Source organism: Leptosomus discolor, chromosome 17 (genome assembly GCF_034619465.1).
Source record: "Leptosomus discolor isolate bLepDis1 chromosome 17, bLepDis1.hap2, whole genome shotgun sequence".
In the NCBI taxonomy this organism is placed as follows: domain Eukaryota; kingdom Metazoa; phylum Chordata; class Aves; order Leptosomiformes; family Leptosomidae; genus Leptosomus; species Leptosomus discolor.
The window spans coordinates 6,774,703-6,797,507 of NC_141407.1; positions in this window are offsets into that span (position 1 = coordinate 6,774,703).

The window sequence follows — 22,805 nt, forward strand, 5'->3', positions numbered from 1 at the left end:
GCTCCCTCCTGAATGCAAAAGGCAGCTCTCAGTGCTCTTGGAGGAGGCAGGGAGCTCGGCAGCATTAGCAAAGAGCTGCAGCCTTATCCCCAGGCAGACAAGCTGACTGTCCTGGGGCAGATTTTGAGGCAGGATTGACAGGAGGCACTTGTGCTCCCTTTGTCCATCCAGGAGCCTCCAACAGCCTCATCTAGCTCACAGCTCCTACCTGCAGCGTACAGGTCAGGCCTGAAATTACCTGCTCAGGGTCACCCACAGCATCACCCACACCCACCCCACAAGGCTGGGACTTGAGCCCAGGTCTCCTGGGTCCCACCCCCATGCACATTCTTCCTAGCTGCCTCCTGTTGAAGGGTAAGGACTCAGGTCAAGACTTTCCTACAACAGTATAACACACACACAAGTCTTACTTCATGGCTATCTCCCATCCAAGATCCTTCAGCAGCGTTAAACATTTCCTTAAAATGTTTCAGGCATGACACAGATCCCCCAGTCTCCAAATCTGAGCCAAACCCTGCTGTACTTGCAGGTGGAGAACCCTCTCCCTGGAGAAGGCATGGATTCACCCTCTGTCCCTTCTACTTCCCATGACATCACAGATTCAAGGGGAACCAAATCCCCAGCACAGACCTCAGTTACACAGAGGAATTGTGCTCACAGTCAGGCAGGAGCCAGATCTGCTGAGCCCAGGGGTTTCCATCCCTGCTTCATGGTCAGGGGCCAGACTTCTCAAAAAACACATAAAACCTTGAACCTGCCTGAGGTTTGCAACAAGCAAAAAACTTTTAGAGCTTCAGGTTTCATTTACAAATCAGCTCTGAGGAAAACAGCTAGTGTGATTGGAGGCATTAAAAATTGGTATAATTAACACAAATCAAAGGTACAATATATATCAACTTGTGCATGAGTTCAAAAGCTCTTTTTAAAGGCATAGGAGCCAAGGAATTTTTCCATTATCTCAAAAAGAGCTAGATAAAGTCTTTTGTTTGTAGAATTAAGCCTGTAGCAGCTGGTGGGGTTACTGAACCAGCTACAGCAAGCCTTGTTCTGTGTTATAAAGATATCTCTCTCACCGGAGAAGAAATGTTAACGTGCATTCACATAGGCAATTTTTTAACCTGATTCTTTAGGCACCCCCCATCTCCTGACCTCTTCCTCTGTCACCTCTTGAAAAGGTTTTTCAGACTGGAACTGTACTCGAATTTAGTCTAATTGGAAGGAAGTGTAAGACCCAAATCTTGGTTCTCATTGGCATGGAGACATTTGTGTACAATCACGGTATGCAAAGCAGCAGAAGTCTGAATTCATAATTGGACGTTCCAAAATGTAATTATGAAAGATGAAATGCTCCTTTCAATGAGAAGGCTGTAAATAGAATAATTAATTTTGTGTTTGCTTGAACAATTCTGTATTATGGACCTTACACTGGAACTGAAATTAATTAAGTGCACCAGGATTTATGGAGGAGGTGAAGAGAGAGGGAAAAAAAAGAATTAATCTGAAGTAAAAGATAGATGACTTTGTGAGTGTAATGATGCGTTAGTCTGGGGTATTCTTTAACAAATTTAGCAGGCATGTTCTGGGTACAAACAGCACTCACTGACAGAATTATCTCAACTAATGCAGCTGCTGGACTCTGAGCAAATTGAGATTGCAGATGAGTACTTTAGATTTAGAGCTATTAACCCTCTGCGTGCTGGCGACTGTGTTTTGGTTCACTCGGTGGGAGGGATGGTTGGTTGCCCCGTGCTAAGCTCGCAGGAGGTGGCTGTGCACGCACACACACACACATGCACCCGCCTGCCCCGCGCTCTACGCAGGTTGGGTGCAATGCACTGCCGGTCGCTGCCCAGAGCCCGCTGACACGGTCAGGAGGAAAAGCAGAGGAGAGACAGAGTGCTCGAAAGAAAGGGAAAGGAAATGAGAGGGAAGCAGAGTTCAGGGTAGCAACTCTCAGTGGACTCAGAAGGGATGGTGGCTATTGCCAGTTGAGATTTTTAAAGCAAACAAAGCCAAAGTGAATGCTCGAAAGAACAACTCTAATCCAAACAGCTTAGTTGTGAGGAGCTACTCTGAGCTCATTTCATATGAAAACCCACAGTTATTCGTTTTTTCTGCTGAGATCGGGCTATAAAAACCCAGGTGTAAAAATCTCCTCCGATGCTTCATTCAAGACTAAAGCATTTTCCAGTCCTGAATGAATTAGGAGTTTGAGATTTACCAGCCTGGCAGAGGCCCCTGAGACACCCAGGGCAGTGAGTGCTTCCAACATCCGGAACAGTCACTCAGAAGACATTTCCAGTCCCATAAACGTTATGCCTTACTGGTATAATTTTGAATAAAATAATGTAATTCGCTATAGATCCACGAATAATCAATGTGATACTTCCCCTGCTAAGAGTCATTCAGAAGCAGCACTTTCTAAAGCGTTGGCTCAGGCCGTGCCGTATCACTGCATGGTGCGGGACACCGTGGTGTCTTTTAGCACGTTCTATCTTTGGAATGTCGGCTTTCTCTCCCCAAGAGTCGGCCGCTGAGAGACACCCAGCAGCTGGAACCACCCCCCTGTGAATTTTTTGAGTCTTCAGGAAGCGACCGATTAGGTTGTGCTGGTGCAGCCCTGGAACAGACAAAGAAACCACAAGTATTGAAGAGAGCTTCCCTTATCTCTGATTTCTCTTCTGCTCCTCTGCTGGGATTTCTTTGCTAGGGAAAAACTTTCTCAGGTCTGATTTTATTCTGTTGTGGGACTATGGCAGTGTGGGACTGCGACCTCCTGGTGTTTCATGGGCATCTGCTCCAAGAGACTGACGGTATAATTAAGCACAAATTGTACCGCGCTCATCAAAGTTCAGTACGACAAACTTCTCCTAAGCCACTTCTTGCAGAAAGCTCAGTGGAAAGTTCTGCTCGATGAAATCACCGTGATGTGAAAGGTGTGAAATCCGTAGGTCTATAACCCTCAGGCAAGAGCTGAGGAGCCAGGGCACAGGGGAGGCCGTGAATCTGAAACATATCCCTGTTCTTGTCAGGTCAAGCTGTTCCCAAGCCTCAGCATTACCTCCAGGCTGAAGGACATTCCACAGCAGTGTGATAGCTTTGACTCCAAAACTGAAGCACCGGAGTACAGGAATAAAAGCCTCTTTCCCCGTGGAAGAAAGCTGAGATTGCACAGAACCAGCTTGCTGCTACACAGAAAACATCCACAGACACCTTTCTTAGAGTTATAAGCTGCCTGGAGGGTGGTTACCCAACAATATACGTTGATCTCTGGGTAGCAGAGTGCACTTGGGTACAATGCCTATCTGCTAACTGATATTTATTTTCATTTTCCACAATAAAATGCTAAATATGAACTACTGTTAATCTGCTTTAAATTGCAACAAGAGCTGCATTTTCCACTTGCTTGGTTATAGCTCCTTAAGTGATACATTATATTGTTTGCCAGAATACTTCTACAAAGTCTTTGCTTCATTTAACTTGTAGAACAATTCAACCAGATTGGTCTATAAAAGGTGTACTTAAAATCAGGATTACCCTGGGACTCAAAAGTGCTGGGTGCTAAAATGCAGTCTCTCATTTCCCATGGCCTTCTGAGCATTTGAACATATTTATACCTTCTGCATTGCAGCAAACTTAATCAGAAGGACAGGCTTGCTAACATCTGTGCATTCCTTTCACTTCTGGAGTCGTCTCAATCTCTTCTGAAACCTGATTCTGGCTGTCAAAGTGCATAGCTCTCTATGCTGGGTATTATTCGGACATTTAGACATCTGTCATCAGGAAGTGTGATAGATGGTTTTATTAACCCGCAAAGGCAAAGACTGTGACAGCAAAGGACTCTTATGCAGGGAGAAAGTATTCTGCAAACCTTACAAGTATGCTCCATACTTTTCCCAGCCTATGGCTGCAGCAGGGACTGAACACTTGGAAGTGAAAGGTGTCACACGCTAGCTCAAGCTGGGAAGATCCCTCTCACTAGCTTCGACAAAAACAAGTAAAACAAGTAACGTAGGTGGTGTGTTATCCCCAGCAGGAGACACTTTTCGTGATAAACTGATCTCCAATAACACAAACTCCTGCAAGCAGGAGTTTTTGCAGCAAGCCGTGGCTAGGAATGAAGACTGTGCTTTACAAAGAAGCTTAAGGAAAACGTAAATCTATTTTAATAAAAATCACCACGAAGTTTTAATTTAAGCTTTTTAAATTCACCAACTAGTCCCCACAGCTGTTCGTTTTTCTCCTGTTCGAATTATTTCTTCTTCCAGCCTCCTGTGTATCAGTCACCTGCAGGCAGAACTTTGGACCAACAAATGCTTAAGGCAAAATCTAGAGCCAAACTGGAATTTTGGGATGCTTAGTTTTGGGGTGTGGTTTGCATCCATACGCAGTTTTAGCCTAAGTAGGGACAATGCTCTCTTGTCTTACAATGTTCAAAAAACAGCCAAATGCAGTCAAATTAATCCTAACTGATTTCCCGTGATTCTAGGATTCCTGTGCTGAGGCTCCCAGAGAATTAAGACCAGATATGTAGAACACATCCTGCTACTTCTTTTCAGAAGAGGCTGTTACTACAACAGCCAGTAGCTCACAGCTGGGAAGGGACATGACTCCTATAGTCACAAATAGAAAAACTGAGAGAACACAGACTCTGGGATGAGATCCTGTATGGAGCCAGGCAGAGGGGCCTGAGCAGCCTGTCTTGAAAGTCCCTGCAGTGTGCTTGTGTGGTCTCATACAGATGAGGAGGCGGTGCTTGCAAGGTTAGTACAGAATTTGGACAAATATGGTTTTGTATTTGTCCAAATATAAAATGTTTTACATCTTTTCCACCAGATTTCCTTTGCTATCTAGAGAAAATCTTCTGAACTGAGTCCTATGAAGGATCTGAGTGCTCAACCTCGGGGACTTTTCTGGTTTTGCTAGCATGTGATTCGAGTAAGTTGCATTCGTAGAGCTACAGGGCTGGCATTTGAGGTCCAGGTAGTCTCATTTTTCCCTCTCCTTGCTATCCCCCTGCTTTGAGATGAGTGGGAGTTTTTTGTGAGCAATGTGGTTCCCCCCACACTCCCTCTGAGCCTGCACTTGAGCTGGACCCCTGCAAACATGCCAGTGTATGTCTGTGTATTATGTGTGTATGCAGGCATGTGTACTATATATACGGATATGTAAGTATGTAGAGATACATACTGTGATGCTGGTAAACTTTATCTTTCCAAGGGCACTAGAAAGAGGAATAAAACAGAATCAGTGTTTCTTTTTATTTAAAAAGGGGAATGATTGTATTCTGTGTTTGCCATTTGGGAAAAGCTGAATTTGAAGCTTTAGATTTGTAGGTTTTGTCTTGTTATGTATATTGTCAACATTTCAGGGGAATCCATGTTGTTAAGTCCCATGACACTACTGCAGACTGTGAGAGACGGATGTATAGTGATTTCCTTTAAGCCCTAATTTCTGGAAACAAATGACTGTCTAAAAAACTCAGCTTTCAATATGAAAAGACAGAAAAAGAGGTTGGTAAAATTTCTGTGTATGGGAAATTTGAAAATGTGATTTAAATGGAAGCAATAGTTTTGCAAACCAGACAAGATTAAGAGTTTATATGGAGCAATGAACAAGCAAACTCACAACATAGCCTTGAGCTGATTTTTGTCCACTTGCTTTGACAATGATATCATGCACTACCTGCAAAAAATAACATGTTTTATCTCATGCAGAAATACAAAGGCTTATTTTTTGAAACATCCTGTCAATAAAAGCAGAAAAAGGCAAATCTCTCTAATCACTGTAACAGGATAATTCAAACTAATAACATAACCTGCCATTTTGCAGTTTTATATTATTAGAAAGAATGAAAAAAAAATCACCAATCCCCCTGACACTGATTCATCAAACAAATTAACTGTGTTCATCAGTTAACTCTCACTGGTCAAAGAGGGTTAAAACTCTTGGATCTAATTCACATTGCTAATTTTGCAAAGGGGAAAAAAAGCTCACTGGGATAGCAGGAGCCAAATATGCTATTTTGCCATAACTGACTGAACCTTGGGAGTTGGTGTTTTATTCTTGTAATATTTCTTTTAATAAAAAAGTGTCTGATTAAAATACCCTTTTAGAAAACATTAATTCAGCAGCTAAAAAAAAAAAAATTCAAATTAACTCAAATAGATTTTCTCCGGTATGTTAGCATTGCATTTAGGATAATGGATAGGGAGAAGGATGGATTCTGTAGGTATAAATCAATAGGCGAGAGGGGTTGATGAAACTGCAACCTGTGAGAGTGAAGCCCTAGTGGTTTGTGATATCATCAGGAGCCCAAGATTAATTCATTTGACAGTCCGGTCTCCTGCATTCATTATTTTAACAACATGCACACAGGACCAAGATACACATGTTAACCAGTCAGCTAACACATATTCATTCAGCGCCCCTACAGCGCCCGGTTTAAAGCAAAAATGCCAGCTGACTTGTTGGTAGGATACGTGAATAGATGATCTTTGTGATTGTTGTAAGAAAACTGATAGAGAAAGTGGGGGTTAGGAAGAGATGGCAACTTAATCGGTAGTTTTGGATTAGCCGCACCACTGATCACACACCAGCCAAGGACTTGGTTCTACCACTCTTGCAAGGCTTGGTGCTACCTTCATGAAGATGTGTTAACGATTTTATTAGGATTTCAAGGGGAATGTGATCAGTGGCAGCATGGATAAATGAAAAACACTCTGTTCCCAGCCTGCTTTATCAATGGTTTCTGCTTTTGAATTTTCTCTGGCTGAAAATAAAAGTCTCTAGAAGAGAAGCTTTTCAGTTTGCAAGAAAAAGAAAAAGGAATTAATAGAAGTCAATCAGGTGCTGGAAACCTCAAATAATCTTATGTACCCTCTGTTTCCTATGCAGATATCTGACTGCTCATTTTTCTTGCAGGCTCATGACCAAATCCTGCTCACCTCATGGTCCATCTAAGGGCCTATGAAACCTGTGAAAGGGCCATTGCTTTTAATAGTTATTAGATCAGACCCTCATCCTTAGGTACAGCCCCATTAATTTCTTATGGCCTGTTCATGTGAGCAAATTGGCCCCAATTTGGCCCCAAGTCTGTGATTTTCCCAGCCCTGGGAAAAGGCAGAAATCCCTGTCATGTTCTTCTGTACAGTCTATACTGTCCAGCTGGAGTTAAGTGTGCCTCATTACTCAGGGAAATTTGGATTTGGACAATTCTTCGCTGATAAACAACATATTGCCATAATTAGCGAGTGTGGACTGGGAATCCTGGAAATGGAGTCTGTCCAATCTGTCAGTTGAGGAACATATTGTTTAATTTACACAGTGCAGCGCATTGTGCAACCTGAGAAGGTTCCCCCACCCCGGGCCGGAGCAGGGCTTTCTGCTGCGTTCAATTTATGAAAACAGCTATCAGGTTCAGAGAATAATTTTTACACTCTCCTTTCTCCTCTTGGCCTCCACGTCTAGGCTGAAAGTGAACATGTGTGGTTGAAAGAGGCCATGCACGGTTCCTTCACATCCACAGCCAAGTTACTTTTCACAGCTAAGCCCTGTGGATCCCCATTTTCCAGCAGGAAACTCTTCCAGAAGGTAGACTTTGTGCAAGAAGCACAAAGGAGGGAACAGTAGGGCGCAAATGATGGTACTTAAGTGCCAGATTCAACACTCAAGACTCCATGCTGGTGTACCCGTGCTCTGAGGGTCCTGACCTGCAGGATGAGAGAAGCTGACCAGCCTGGACTACAGCATGGAGTCCAAGATGACCATCCAAAATCTGCCCTGCAGAGTGCTGTTGGTTTTGTTTGCAAATTACCTCCAGAGCCATGAAAAGGCTAACAGAAATGCACAGCGTAATTTTAATACAAATACACACTATTAGATTTCCACCCTGATTGACCAGCCTCACTGAGCATCACGTTTTGCCTCTGGTTCTCTAGGCCAGTTTCATCTTCAGCTATCAGGCTACCCTTTCATCATTCCGCCTGTCTTCTAATCAAAGCAAACCACTCTAACTTTTAAATGAAACTAATTTTCATATTGTCCACAAATACATACAGTTAAGAAATTACAGTGACAGTGATAAAAAATGTTAATTTTTCTTTCCAGATGCTTGTAAAACAGCCTTAACATATGTCCGCTGTTTAATTAACAGAGCGGCAGCATGGTGGAGAGAAGCCAAACTAATAATTTAAAGAAGCATTCTCCCTCCTTTGATTTGAATCCCAAAACACATCCATCATGTGCATTTCTGAAACTGCAAAAGATTTAATTTTCTGAACTTTCAGCAAACATCATCATAAAACAAGTCAAAGAGAAACCTGGAGTCAGGAGTGATCACCTTTGAAAGAGTTCAACTTCAGAACTTGTACAAGAAATTAATTTCGTTAAGTGACTAAAAACTCCAGCAGTGGGGTTTTTTTTTTTTAAATTAGCTTTTATTGTCATCTCCTGCTGGGTGGTCAAAAGGTGCCATTTTGCTGCTCAGGTTCTAGTCCTGAGCTGCCTCCTTGCTCAGATTGATGAGGATGTAATTCCTTCCTACACACAGAGCCAAGACGAAGCCAGTCATCCCACACACTTCCAGCCCCTTTTCCTGTAATATTTGTGCACTGCAAAATTTCTGGAGTATCTGTATTTACCCCCAGGAGGCACTGACAGGCTAGTACCCTGACTTATCGCTGGGTGACCGAGCAGTTTAAATTGCATGTTCAGAACACGCATTTTAACTAACACCACTTTTGAAATCTAGTTGTCCACATGTCCCTCAGCCCAAGCTCTGGAGGGTGAGAAATGAGGATGCTGCTGACCTTGGTTCAAGGTAAAGGTCTCACTCTTGCAGCCTGGGGCAGATGAAGTCAAGAGTCACCAGCCCAGCACACATCTGATATCCCAAGCTCTGCTCTTCTAAGGGCAGCAGTGAGGGCTTAGCCTGAGATGGAGCCAGGCTCGCTGCTAGTGGTGGAGATAAAGTGCTGGTCTCTCAGCTCACATGCTCTTGCCATGCTCCTCTTTGTCCCCTCGCATAGACAAGGCCGTAGGGACGAGGCAAACTATCACTTGCAAAATCGGCACAGGGGTCATGTCTCAAGCCAACATGAACTTCACAGCAGGGAACCTGCCCTACCTCTGAAAGCACATCGAGAGCTTCATCTCCCCACTTTCCTTCATGAGTCGGGGATGACTAGGTTATTTAAAGGTGCAAAAAGCTCTCCTTGACATGTGCAATGGTTGTCAGCAAGCAAAAACTTGTACATAGAAGGGATCAAACCCCACATGGAGATTACTCAGAGATCCATGGGAGAGAAGGCGATGCCACCACAGCCATTAACCCCTTCTGGGATAACGAGACACACAGAGAGTCAGCACAACTCATCTCTCACAGTCGGAAATGATGCTCTCGGCCCCCATCCTCTGCAAAGCTAATGACTCCTCCTGAGGGACCAGTACGCATGGGGAAAGGAGGTTGTGTTCCATCAACCTGACGGAGAAGCCTCTGTTCCCAAAGAGACACACAGTGTAAAAGATAAAGAAGCGCAGTGCCGACTGGGGAAATACACCTTTTCCTCTGTGAAAAGGAAGAGATTTGTCAAAGGTGATGCTATATTTTATTACTATATTAAATGGAAGAGGACATTAAAAGACTTCTGTTAAATATTAACCAGGAAGAGGAAAGACGGGGACAGAGCAGTTTCCTTCTACACCTTTTGTAGGGAATGCCTGGTCATAAAGCAACTCAGAAATTAATCTGCTGATAGATTAGAGACTGCAAGTGTTAATTGACCCTTTGATCTCAGTTGTTATTTTGGGTCTTGCAGGGAGGGATATTAATGAATCTGAAGGTAGCAAACAAATTCCTCACTTGCTGTGGCAGCATTTGGCTCCCAGTAGAGAGCATCCCTCTGGGCTGGCCGTGCTCTGTCTGGTCTTCTCAAAGCCAAAGGCGTCACAGCACATACATGACAGGCAGGAGGAGAACACCCGGCTGGAGTTACCGGGCAGTCTTCATGCTCTACATGGCTAAAGGGAGTTGAAAAATCCCCAGCTTGAAATAGAGAGCATTTCACAAACTCTTGGATCAATGTCACAGCTAATCAAAGCAAGTAGATCTGTTTATCACCTTTCTCCTTTCAGACCCCACCAGGAGGGTGGTATAAACAGACCTGGGGATGTCTCCCCAGGTATCGTGATGTATTCCCAGGACTTGGTCATCCCTGGCACAACTCTGCAGCCTTCATGAGGGTTATACCAGGTGTTCATTTTGCCTTGTTGTTTTCAATACGGAACTTCAGGCTGTCTTTTCCAGAGGTCGTTCTCCAAAATTGTAAAACCATTGGACCATGGGCAAGGCCATCGCCCAGCTGCAAAGACTAAGCTGAAGAACCCATGCAAAAGTCCGGGCCAGGCTTGTTCATGTCATGGCTCTAAGTGTTACTAGTATCGTGCTCAGACAGAATTTCTCCAAGACATGCAGAGTGTGGGAGGACCATCTTGGATGAAGTTTCTTCTTAATCTAAAAGATGGAGATAAATATTCGGGAAAAAAATCACAGGCAATGAGTCAGTTGATATAGCAGGGACTTTCTCCAGAAACCTGGCCAGCTCTCTCCATTAAAGAGCTAGTCTTTGGCTAGCTCTCCAAAGGAGGCTCAGTGACTGTGTACATTAAAAACGCTATCACCATTATGGTCTGTTCACTAAAGGTACAAGAGCATGACAAATATATGTAATTTGCAAATTGGCTGGTCTTTTGCAATAATTTAGAGACACTAGTTAGAGGCAATAGAAATCTAACAATTACTGATGTTTAAGGTTTGCATTGTTGCTCTGTGAATATTTCATGCATAAATGAACTTCCCCTGGACCAACTGCTGTTTCTGATGAGGCGCTCTGAGGCTTTATTGCCAAATACACAGCGGGGCTCCCCCAATGAGCCACATAACGGATGATGCATCGCCTTTGCAGCTTAAATAATGCAGGGTATCTGCATTTTATAGAGTGGTGATACACTTTATTTACATATCAAGTGAGTGGCCAGACTGAATATGAAGAAATATGTGAAGGAAAGGATATGGCACTTTTAATATTTCATATGAGCAAGCACCCTGCAGGAAAAGCCTAGGCAGACTGAGATGTGAGCTAAACGGCCTGATTTCTGTATGTGCATGTGTGTCTCTGACAAAATCTCTTGCAAAACTGATGAAATATTTGCCTTTTCCCATTCCTGCGAACTTCTTTAGCACTATTGAAAACAAAAGGTATAATCTGCCAATCAGAGATTGACTTTCCGAGTGCCATTTAGAGAAGCAAGCCCACCCTTAAAATCTCATCCTGTTCCTTCCTGGGGCTGCTGGGAGATGTAGTCTTGCTCTCTGTCACTCCAAAGGGAGTCGCAGTGCATTTCTACTCGCAGGGAGGCCACCCAGAAAGCCTCACCAGCCTGCTAGGACTGCAAGGAGGCCCAGACCCCACAGAAAAAGCATCATCCGAAATGCAGAACTATTGCAAGAGGTGATGACTCCTCCTATGCAAAACAGTCTGGGTTGATGGAACAGGAAAACAATACATAAAAGCAAGAGTTAGTTCTTCCCTACAAAAAATGGGACTTGAACCTCACCATCCATGTGGGACTGGATCTCAGGGTACAGATCCTCTTTCTGGAGCGGGTTATCCAAGCGTTTAGAGCTGACCGACTCAAAAAGTCCTCCTTCCTCATTCATGAAAGCACCTCAGACCTCAGCCTGGCTTAGCCATGCACAGGGGACTGCTCCAAGCCCGGGAGTGTTGGCTGTTGTTATTGACCCCCCGTAGCAAAGAGTTCCAGTCACTGGGCAAGGTACAGCTATTAAACTGTTTAAAGCAACAATTTGCTGCCTTCACAGAGAGAATGGCCCAGCAGAGCGTAGGCACCGACTCGTCACCTGCATTTTTGCAGGACTGATGGGGATGTGCCTGCCGGCAGCATGCCACAGCCTCCTACTCTGTCCAGCGTCTGTGTGAGAACGTGCAGCATCTCCCTCGCATTATGCCTCATTCAAAGAAGAACTGATGTGTGCCAGTCCTTTTTTGTACAAACCTATTAAAATTCCAATGCAAATGACCGGATTCATAATCTGAGCTTCATTGAGAAACACGGTTTCCTGCTTTCCCCAGTAATGAAATTATTGGTTGTGCAGATGCTCCATTTCTAAGCTAATTCAATCTCTGACTAGTTTTTTTAAGACTGTATGTGTGAGGGCAGGGGTGTGCGGATGTGCAGGTTTGTGTGCGCGTGCACACAGACAAACACATCTGCACAGCATGTTTCCCATCACACAGACCTGTAGGCTATTTAGTTAGATAGCCAATTATAATTATAAATGCAATGGGAATACAAGCAGTATATTCTATAGACACGATTAAAAATAAACTGGGAAAGCTAAAAGCAGCTTAGTCACCAGAAACTAATACACTACAGGGGCAAGTTGTGGAAATGCCTGATTATTCTCTTTTGCTCACTCCATCCCTGGGGGATCTTTCTGAACTGTTACTTTAACTGCTCAACTTGCCTTTTCCACTGTGATAGTCAGCAGATGAAGCCCTTCACATTTAAGTGTAATAGTGCCAGAGAGACCAACCGCTCCTCAGAGTTACGACCTATAAATGTCGCTTCTGTGTCAGAATGAGAATGTGCCACTGAAGATGCTGAAGTCTGCAGAGGGTTAGCTTGAGAATTCATGCAGGCCATTAAACTTACTCCTCCCCTCATCCCCCCAGCATTGTGTACACTGGGATTTCTTGCTTGCTTTCACAGCTTTCTGAGTAGTTCTTCCAAATCTGGCAACAACTAAGTAATTTATCCCTGGGACAGAGTGTATGGCACAGCATTTGTTCAAGTTGCTCTTCTTTTCACCTGTCAAGACAAATGAGAGCTCCAGGACAGACTGCCTGTACTTTCCCGCACCGGGTGAGGGTATCTTTACCCAGAGCAGAGGAGAAACACAGATGGACATCAGGTGATGTCAGGTTGTGACAAGGAGTCCTGTAAGGTGGAGGTAAGTCGGCCCCCCATCCCGGTCGATTGTTAGGCACAGGGTGTGTGGATTGTTCCCTTTGCAAGGGAACCTGCACAGCCTTCTCCACCCACACTCGTCCTTTACTGGAGGTGGCTTGGGGGGTCTGGAAGGAGAAAGAGAACTACTTACATTGCTCCACAGCACCCAGCTGTTTCTGGCCAACTGAATAACCATGTTAGAGGCATTTCAGTCTGCCTTGTTCAGGAGAACATGATTATTTCTCAGCTGAATAGTACAGCAAGAATAACAATAGCTGAGTGCAGGGTTTTTTCCTTGGCTCATAAACTGCTTTTGGCCTTAGCTGAAAGGCCGATTCACCACTGCCATAAGCACACCTCAGAAGAAATGCAGGCATTTACACCACATTAACATCTACCCCAGCATCCATGTTTACTCAGGTACGAGGTAGAGATATCTAATATTCTCTAATGTCAGTTATCTTTTAAACCCTGACAGCTTGCTCATAAGGAGTCCATGGGAGCCTTGAGAAGTGCTGGTCACCAACGTAGGTACAGATGCTCCATGGTGTGCTCAGGCAATGTGTGTGCAGTGTAGGACATGGACAACATGGTGCTGTACACCCACTAATGTTCCTGCTCTTTTTATTTCTGAGAAAAGAGATTTGATGTTTTGGAGACCTTAGGAAGGGAAGAAAAGCACCTCTCTTGGAGAAATGATGGTGTAGACAATCCCAGGGCTTGGTGCTGCGTGGCTGGCAGATCATGCCCTGCAGGGGCAGCAGGGCAGAAAGAAAAAGCCACAGGCAGTGGAGAGGATGAGGCTGGGGTAAGTAACAAGCCCTTGCTGCAGGGCAGTCCCATGCAGGGCTGTGCAGAAGAGGCTGGACCATATAGATGGTGCAGCTGGAGGAGGGTGACAGACCCTTTGCAGTGAATGGAGGCAGATCATATGGGTGGCTGCTTTCTGGATAGGAAAAAGGAGTAGGATGGAGGAGTGCTGTGAGACTGACAGACAGAGCTAACCCTGCTTGGGGTGTTACTATGCTTCACATCAGTTTGAAATCTGGAGGAACAAGCTTATGATAGCCCCAGCCTGTGGAAAGTCAGATGCTGCCATCCAAGCACTTCTCCTCGTCTAACCCTCCTACTCCCGGCTCCATCCCATCCCAGATTGCTCTGAGACCCCCACAGCCCTTCCCACAGTGGCTGTCCCCCTTTCCAGTCACCCCAGGCTGGCATTAGCCTCTCCCAACTCCATCCCCTCCACAGCGGCTGGGGTGGCTGCCGGTCCCACCAGCGCGCATGGACGAGGCAGCAGCTGATTTTGCAGCCACTTGACTGGAGATGCTGGTTGAAGCGGGACCGAGGCGGGGAGGGGGAAGAGCTGAGGATCCTTTTGAGACCGCCACCTGGGACTGGCGGCACTTCTACTAATGCACAGTGAACAGCTAAATCATACATTATTGATTTGTCAGACGTATTTGCATATAAATAAGCATGATCATTCATACAAACCTTAATGTTGTTGTTCTCCCTTTAGTGTTGTGATCACAGATGAATGACTCTAGTTAGACACAATTCAGGAAAGCTTGTACCACTGCAGCAAAGTAAGCTGCTGATTTAAAACTACATTTATTGGAGCATGTAAGTGTGACAGTCTATTGGTGAATTTGGGGATAATTAGTCTAAAAGACAAGATAAATGAATCCTGAAAGTGGTATTGTGATGAAGAAATGATCCCTCCATGCTAGTAAAGCTTTGATGCCAGAAATATTGTAAATGATAATTAACTGGGAAACACAGAGGAATTATATTTCAATTGTGTTTTCAAAAGGACTTAGAATTTTACAGGCAAATTGATTGGGTTCTCCCCCTCCCCCAGCCCTGTGATTATGAAAGATTGTCTAATTTACAACATGAACTATGAAGCATATGACAAATCACTGGCTTGCTTTTATGTATCTTGTTTGTACATTTCTCCCTGGTAGATATCTGCTTACTGTTTTTAAGCAAACCAAGACATGTATTTTTCAATTAGTCTTTCCCTAGGCCTAATCTAGACAGATCTGCAGGCCAGCACAACACACTGACCCATGAAAATTATATCTGCTGTATTAATTCATTAAGCATTGCAGGATCAAGCTGTAAGATCTCACTCCCTGATAACATCAGCAGCGTGAGCCGGGTTAGTCTGCATCCCTCCCCTGAAAAGAAAATATTATAGATTGTGCAATGCAGGGGAAACATTGCTTGCTAACACTTCATTTTAATTGTCCTAAATTAGAGCTGAAGACTTACAGAACTGTGCGTGACAGCCAATGAATACCAAATGAATTCATTAGGATCAGCGCTGTTACAATGAATAACTAACGAATCTATAACAACGTCTATATCCTTCATGCCTCGGCTGTCGGCTGCAGCAGGGAACCCTGGAGGGAACTATCCTGACCTTCGGCTCGCTGAGGCCAGCACGCTTTGCCCCATGCCTGCCTCTAATTGCAGCTGTAAGCGAAGCCAGGTGTCACCCAGATTGCCCAGGGTCAGGGGAACGATGCAGGCAGAAGGAAGAGGATCAAAGGGGCAATTGCAGGTGAACTGTAGGCGCAGGGCACAACCACGAACTGCTGAGCTTTGGAAGATGCTGCCTGGACTCCATAGGACCAGAGATGCAGCTTGAGCCACCTCCTGCCAGTTGTTCCTGGCTCTGGAGGTGTGGGGCCATCCCAGAATTGCTGATGCTGAGTCCTGCCTTCCCACTGGCATCATCAGGCCTGAGATGGGCTAAAAAGCACCATCCCAGGGGCTGCAAGTGTCCCGTAATGTTTTGGACTGACAGAGTCTTCTGTCTATGCTCTGGGGCAGGAGCTCCCCAGTGAACACAAAAAGGTGTTGTTAAAGGAGTTAAAAAAGAAGAGAAACCGCTTCATTCGCATAGAGTTTGCACCTTTTATTCCTCTGGGAGTCACCATAACACATACAAGCTTCAGTGAGTTGGGACTGCAAGAGAAGGGGCAAAAGGGGGCTTTTATGACTATGGAAAGGTTTTATATGGTATTGTCTTCCTTAGCAGAGGATCTTATTTTTTTGGGGTGGATATTCAATGAAAGAAAATACGAAAGACAATGACTCAGCTAAGTTGCCTCTCAAACCACTGCAGCTGTGTCGCGTAAGGGAGCCTCAGAGCAGGAGGGCGTGAAGACCACCCTTCCAGAGAGCATCTCAGGACACTGTAGCTGATACCACACCATGACCAGGTTTCTACCAACAGGGAGGAGGAAAACACTGTAACAAAGAATTCCTACTAATTGGATGTTCAAAGAAACACACGGACAACCAGGGGAACACTTCATTCGACATCACCACATCAATGCTGTTCAATCCCTAGTGGTGCCAAATTCTTCTTCCTCTGGTCAAGGTTCCCATATTTTTTTGCCCAGACCCAGCGCTTGTGAATTAGGAGGAAATATTTCAGAGTTGAGGAAAGATTTCCAAGGAGCCCAGAAATTTGCATAATGTCTCAAGTTAATGGCATTTCTTTCTTTTAAAAGGGATACCCTACTGCATGGGGATCCTGTCCCAACATGGGGCAGAAGGAAGCCTCAGCTTCAGTACCTCTCTGTGCTTGGTGCAGCCTTACAGGTGTAGGTAATGAAACCTGGCGGGTGAGCTCTTGTTCTTGCCTCCAGCTTTCTGCCCCACTAAATAACGGTTACTGTCCACAAAAGGGAACACGTTTCTGATGCTAACTTCAACTTACCTTCACCAGCACTTCCCATGGAGATATCAGAATTCGCAAGGAAGCTGCAGAGACTGGGAGACAAGTGTCTGCTTGCTTCGAAGTAGAGCAGGATAGACACCAAGGGGCAATTTCTTCTCAACTTCACTGCAGCAAAGCTTTCTGAGCCAGCACATCTTGGTCAATGTTTCCAAGTCATTTTGAGGTCTTGGAACAAAAAGCCTGCGTTTGTCCAGCTTTGTAAGGAAGAGGCTATGGGAACCCTGAGAAAGGAGTGCTAGGCAGGAGAAGAGGACAGCTGGGGAAATGGAGTGACAAGGAGTAATTTTCCTCTGAAATCTGGATTGCAGGAGCAGGGCCCCTGCCCTTGCTGATGTACTTTTGGGAAATGTAGCTCGTCCTGGAACAAAGAAAGTAAAAGCCAAGCATGTGCAGAGAGCCTCTCTGGTGTGCAGCCCCTGCCTCCATTCAGACTGTTTGCAAACTCTCTCTATGCTTATCATCAAGTAATTGAAATAATGCATATTGACAGAGACTTGAAAACAACTGCTCAATTTTCCTCAAAATTCAATTAAACTTCGTTTATTCTGGGGATCGATCCAATTAAAAGGGGGAAAATTTCAGATGGTCCAAGCCTTACAATCCATCTTAACACACTGTGTCTATCACCGTGATGTAATAATTTCCCCAATCAATGCTTTAAAAGCATTTAGCAGTCTTGATAATGAACTTTTGTCAAAATAGCCTTACAAAGCAATAAATGAGAGCAGATTAATATGTAGTCATAAAGCTATGAATGGTTTAACACTTTGAAAGGGTTGCTTCATAAATTAGACTTATTTATTTATTTCTTTATCATAATCTCTCTCTCTGATACTATTGCGCAAGGTTTCGGTAGACAAGAAGAACCTGGGCCTCTGGGTTCCTTGTTAGGAGAGAAACAGATGGTTATGAGCTGAAGGATATCATAACCTGGTCTGGTTTATTGACATTACAGACAATTCCTGTGGCCACTGTGGGCAAAAACAGAGTAACTGTAACTAAACTCGTTGTCATAGCACTGACTTTCGGATCTTGAACAAAGGGATCTCTGTTCAAAGTTCCAGCAAGTCTGGTTCCCACCCACTGAACTGCCCATTAGACCGCCTTAGGACTACCATAAATGTATGACAGTCCTTGCAAAACCACTGAGGATTGAGAAACATGCCCCATTCTGACACTGCAAGGGGGTTATGAAACAGTTCTTAATTGTGGCACTTCTTTAGGAAATGCCCAGTTTAAATGTTTTTCCTCCCTGTTACTGCTTTAAGATATTAAATCATCTTCCTAATAACATCATGGCTTCAGGCTGACTCCAGCACCTCCCATCCTACTTTATAACATCTGTGGATACCATGCATTTCTATTCTCAGCTAGAACTGATTCTTGAATAATTTTCTGCTTCTCGCATATAACCCTGCTTAGAAGAGTTACCCATCTCCCCTAATGCACTCTGAGTGTGCTTTTCACAGCAAGGAAATTTTCTAGAATTTTCTAAAATACCAGACGGTACTCACTAGAAAAATAAAAATGAGCAAAGACTCAGCTTAGAAATGGGAACCTGAGAGGGTACATTACTAACCAAGAGCAGGGAAAATGCTTCTGCTCCAGAGAAGGTCATGATCTGTTTGTTCAGAAATGCAGATTTCCATTTTAATATTCATTTTAATTTTAAGTGTTCTGGCTAAAACTCACTGCTAGTAAAGTCTAGTAGAGAACAACCTGTGTGCAAGACCCTGCTGCTGGAGATGGGCAGATGGTTTCAAAAAATCTTTTTTGTTCTTTTCAAGTGCCATGAAAAGTTGCTTGCAGTGTGTGTGTGGTGGTGGAGAGTGACAGCTCGCGGGAGACAGGCAGAGAGCAGCTTTGCCCATTCCTCCTCAGGCTCTTTTAGCACGTTGTTAATGCACCAGGCAAGCTGCCAGCTTCTGGGAAGAAACCCATATGTTGCAAACCTTCAGCTGCTCTGAAGGTTTCCCCATCCTGGGGTTCAGTATCCCTCTGGAGTTGTAAGCGCTGTGAGCTGCAGGCACACAGCGAGGACCCCAGGTCCCCAAGGTCTTTGCCAAATTCTTTGAGCATCCCACAGGTGGGAAGCCTTAAATTTGTGTATCTAAAAGCAACTGATCTGGTTTTCAGGGATGCTGTGGCCACCCTGATCTCTTTGCACTTGCTGCGCAAAGGCAATTGTCCATCTCCCACAAAAAGGTGTCCATCTCCCACAAAAAGGTGCCCATCTCTGCAGCGGAGCACAGCAGTCCTTAAACAGCTCAGAGCAGCAGCCCAATAGATTTGAAGACACCAAATGGAGGAAGAAAAACCCTTGCACTGAGTGGGAGCTGCAGGGAGACTGGAGCCTGCATCCATCTCTCTGACGCTGCCAGTCAAAGAGGTTTCATACTATTATCTTAATCCTTATGACTTGCTAATTCCTGCAAACTGAGTATACGCCAAATCTATACAATGCTGATTTACAGACATTTTGCCAGGGCTCAATAAACGTAAAGCACACCAGCACCACATGAAAAATGTTATCTGCAAAAAACCTTTTAGCTCAGCAGAGATGTTAGTAAGTGGCAGCATTCCCTTTTTGCAAACTTTCAGTGGAAACATTTCATTTGCATATGATATTAATTGCAGAAGAAACAGGCATGCTCCTCGACATCTAATCCGCACAGTCTTTTATGTGCTGTTTTCCAAAGACGGTAAGGGAGCCAGGATGAATAGTGTAAATGCAGCATGTTCCCCTCCCTCAGCAATCTGCAAAGTAAGTGACCTGTTCAAATCGTTGCTTTCTGAAGTGATACGATGCTAATTGCATCCAGTGCCCTGCTTTTTGACTCACTTTAGATGGCAGCTTTTTCTACTGCATCAGAAAAATGTGTGCCTTTTCCTCAGCATGACCTAGAGTCACCCAGATACTTTCCAGAGCAGCTCACGAGTACATGCCCAAAATTAATGTGGGAAATTATAAACCCAGGCAAGATACATGGCCTGTTGACCTTGATGGATCTGAAAAAAAAATCCTGCTATGCCCTTGCTATGTACAGCATTGACACTAATGAGTTATTTTATATTATTTCTGACCACTCAAACCTATTACTAGGCCCTTCATGGAGAAAAAAACACAAGATAAATGTCTCCAAGGTTTATCCTGCCGACTAAGGCAGCCACTTTGCCCCCCAGGCTTGTTTTCTCTGCATCTTGGACATGCCCCATGTCAATTCCTCAAGACCTATTTCTCCTCAGGGATTTTCACCAGTTCATCTTCCATTTCCCCATGGCCATCACTGAGGGATACAGCCCAGTTTGGGCTCCAAAGGACACCGCTGCAGCAGCAAAGAGGAGGGCTGGGGCAGAGTCTTGGGGCCAGATCTGCCTCGGGGCACACCAGCATCCTTCGGGCAGCTTGATGGCTGCACTGGCTTTTCCCCAGGGAAAGATTGGGCCCTTCCTTCCTTTGCCTCTAAGAGTTCCTATTTCATGTTTTCATTTCCAGTGGCTTGGTATTTTGGGGGTGGACAAGGGAGGACTAAAGCATGTTTCAGGAATAATGTATTCCTCAGCATTCAGTCCCTTGTGTCACTTATACTGTTCCTTTGAAATAAAGGAATATTCAAGCAGACGAGAAGAAAAAAAAAAGTGATTAAAGAATCCTACTAAATCCCAAATAAATGTATGTTAAAAAAAATAATTCCAAGTGTCACCAAAAAAATATTAAAATACATCTCCTCCCTGCCCCGCCCCGCCCCCCCCCCGATCATTTCGACATCACAGGTATTGCAACAGCTTTAAGGGACTTACAGATCAAACATCATTTGGGAAATTTCAAACAGTTGTTTCAACAGTATCACTTTCTACCATTCCCCACTCTGCATCCCTTCTTCTTTTTATATTTTGGTTCCTGATGAAGTTTCAGCTGCTCCTGAAGTCAGTCCTTGTGTTCTTGGCTATCAAAGAGCATTGCAACATCAACGTCAGAGTTAAACTAAAAAAAAAAAAAACCTCTAAAAAAAAAGCATCCCTTTTCCTTTGGAGATCAGAAAGTCAAATAAAAAGGATGCTGATTTGTGGAATAAAGGGTGGGATTCCCTGCTGAGACGATAGGAATCTTCTGACTTAACTGAGTTAAGATTTGAATACATTTGGCCCAGACAAGGGGAGGAAAAAAATCCATTAGTTTTGAGAAAAGCCTCACACAGTTTCAAAAGGAAATATGTTAATATAAAAATATTTAAAAAAAAAAAAAAAAAGATTTGTATGTGTGTTTCAGAGGCCAGGAGTTTAATACTATCAGCCAGAAGCAAAGAGAGAAATTAAATTACATGACTAGCACAAAGTCTTGTCTCCTACTGCCATGACATGGATGAGGAGACAAGAGAGCCCTTTAGCAGCCCTGCTGGATCCAGGGACCCTTGGCCATCAGAAAACCACTCCGGCCACCATAACCTGCCAGGTCATCCCTGTGGCATTGCTTGGCCCCTCCACAGGGTAAATCTGACACCCTGCCCTTGCTTTGGCTCAGGGTTTGCTCCTGAGTAGCCCCCTGGACTGGTGCCCGGGTTCTGCTGAAGAGCTGCGAGGGGTCGTGAGACTCCCCCCCACCCCTGCCTCGGTTTCCCCCTCTCTGCAGTGAACCCAAAGTGCTGTTCTCCGCTGTGTGACAGCAGAGGCCCTCTGATCCCAGCGGGAAGTTTCGCCTCTCCTTACACATCAACCTGATTTACACCAGCCTGACGCCAGGCTGCCCGTCCTTCAGGATCCTCACGGCGGTCAAGTGAGAAACCCAAGCTGCATTGACACAGTGGTTTATGAAGCAGAATCTGCTGATGGTCCAGACACTTGTCCCTCTGGCATATCCCCGGTGAGGACAATGCCCTTGCTAAGTCTAAGGGGAGCTGGCAGGACTGCTCTGCATCACGGTGCTGCTGCCATTGCTGCCCAGGCAGGGGGGCAGGTGCCCACAGCCACCAACCTCTCCTGGCTCCAAAAAAGAGGCATTTTCCCACTCCACAGCCACCTGGGGGAGTGGATGGTAACATGCACTGGTTGTGGCTTCCTACCACTTGAAACGTCCCCTGCTTATCACAGCCTGGGACAGATGTGGCGTATGTGCCATGTCCCTTCTTCCCTGCAGAGAGCTTTCCTGCTCCTCTATGCCTGAGCAATGCTGAGGTATGCGTGAGGACTCACACAAAAATAATCATAATAGCATGAGATTGCCCTTCATAATGAGGCCCCAGGAAAAGCTGGTAGCTGGGGAAAGGTTCAGTCCAGCCACGGAGTGGCTGCAGGCTGTAATGTGGGGTTGTCAAAAGAGCAGCTCAGTATTAAATCCTTTTGATGGTTCTCCTGCTGAGAGAAGAGATGATATCTCATCATTAATGGAGTTGAATTAATATAAATTAGCTGAACAGCTCCTTGCTGCTTCCGTTCAGGCAGAGAAAAGGGGTTTATTGGGGAGGCAAAAGCAACGATCCCTTTCACCTCACATTCACTCCGCCATCCATAAAGATGCTGCTGACCTCGCAGTCTTATCCCTTCTCCTCCCCTCCCCTGGCAGGGCCGAGGCAATGTAAAATAAAATGATTATGTGACATCCCGGATCATGGGGACTGTCCGCAGCACAGACCTCTGGTGACCTTTACACAAGTGACAGGTGACCTCTCTAAATCAGCCCTGGGGACTGAGATAGCCAGGAGGGCTGGAGCCTCCATGGGCTCCGAGGCAGCAGCATTGCCAGCTTGTGGATTATAACTTACGGGCAGATCAGGCTGGGGAACAGGAGACACCTCTCTGGAGTCCCAGGCTGGGCTCTGAGGACTATTTCATCTCCTTCTCTGTCACGCATCCTCCTTCTCCTTCTATCCGAACTGTGAGTTTCTTCCTTACAGCCCCCTCACACACAGGCAGGGACAGCACTGAGTAATTTCTGCAGTCCTGTCCAGATTTCCAAACTGGTTTCCAACCTGCATGGCCAGCAATGAGCACTGGACAAACTGTCGTGAGGTGATTG